Raw genomic sequence first — 923 nt, 5'->3', positions numbered from 1 at the left:
ATATATATACCGCGGTAGGTGAACTACGTTATGGGGAAGGATTGCTCTAGGATATTATTAGGAATTGTATTATAAAACTGAAAATAATATGTGTTGTATATTGTAGAGTTATAAGCAATTCACTGCTCGTTACTTTTAACAAGAAAATCTTAAATGTGCCTCCAAAGGGCACATGGACCCCGGTTGAAAACCTTTGGTACAGTATATCTGCTCAGGCTCTTGTCACTTTCACCAAATATCATATTCATCTATCTGTCCTTCCTGCTATATCACTAAACTGGCCAGGATCAGTGTGCAGCCACCCTCACTGCATCGTTCTGTTGCTAGTTCATCTTCGAACATCTCTTAAACTGCAACGCTTAAGGGGTCCATTTAACGACATGTCTCGCGAGTTTGCTCACCGAGTGTTTTGAGAATTGTCCCACCCACACTGTCGAGTGTTGCAGACGGTGATGGACAATGGATGCTGGACTGCTCTTCTCACCTTCTCGATGCGGATAAAGTGGTTTCATTCGAACCCGAGTATGTTTCCGAGGCAACTGCTTTTAAAAGCGTCTAATTTCTTTTCTTGCTTCATTTTTCAGGTGGTTTTCATCAGAATACCACTTCGCTATTTTTCCTACATTTTTGCCTATTGTTACATCCAGTCATTGCAATGTAGTTGGGCAAGAAGAACAATCGCCTTATCGATATCCCAAAGGTCACAAAGGGCATGCGAAGATCACTTTCACAGCCACTTCTTTTGGGCCAAACCATTAAAAAAATGTCACCCACCACTTAAAGAAATGCATTTGCGTCGTCTTTTGTCGGATATGACAAAGCAGGAGGTCTATTAGTTCGGAGAATGCATGTGTGTATGTATGTATGTATATATATATATATATACATATATATATATATATACATATATATATATATATATA

This window comes from Octopus bimaculoides, chromosome 20 (assembly GCF_001194135.2).
Source record: "Octopus bimaculoides isolate UCB-OBI-ISO-001 chromosome 20, ASM119413v2, whole genome shotgun sequence".
In the NCBI taxonomy this organism is placed as follows: Eukaryota; Metazoa; Mollusca; class Cephalopoda; order Octopoda; family Octopodidae; genus Octopus; species Octopus bimaculoides.
The sequence above is the reverse complement of the archived record's forward strand: the minus strand, read 5'-3'. Positions refer to the sequence as shown.